The sequence below is a fragment of the Corvus brachyrhynchos genome, unplaced genomic scaffold (assembly GCF_000691975.1).
Source record: "Corvus brachyrhynchos isolate BGI_N302 unplaced genomic scaffold, ASM69197v1 scaffold119, whole genome shotgun sequence".
Lineage (NCBI taxonomy): Eukaryota > Metazoa > Chordata > Aves > Passeriformes > Corvidae > Corvus > Corvus brachyrhynchos.
The window spans coordinates 70,884-71,237 of NW_008240054.1; positions in this window are offsets into that span (position 1 = coordinate 70,884).

Here is a 354-nt window from a genome sequence, read left to right on the forward strand (position 1 = left end):
GAGGGGAGCCGCCCACAGGTAAATCCGGGAGGGATTGGGGCTGGAAGGTGGGCGCGGGGAGGGAGCTGCTGGAATTCGGAGCCGTTTATCCCGAGGATGGATGCGGGAGGTTTATTCCAGCCGGGATCTCGGCGTTTCCAGCCGCTCCAGGGGGATCCAGGGAGCTCCGGGCCGAGCGCTCATCCCGGAGCTCCCGGAGCCCTCGATGGCAGCAGCGCTGGAAAATGCGGGAAGAGGGGAGGGAGAGAGGCCCGGAAAGCCGGGAATGGGAGCCGGGAATGCGGGCTGGGAATGGGAGCCGGGAATGGGAGCTGGGAATGGGAGCCGGGAATGGGAGCCGGGAATGGGCGGCGC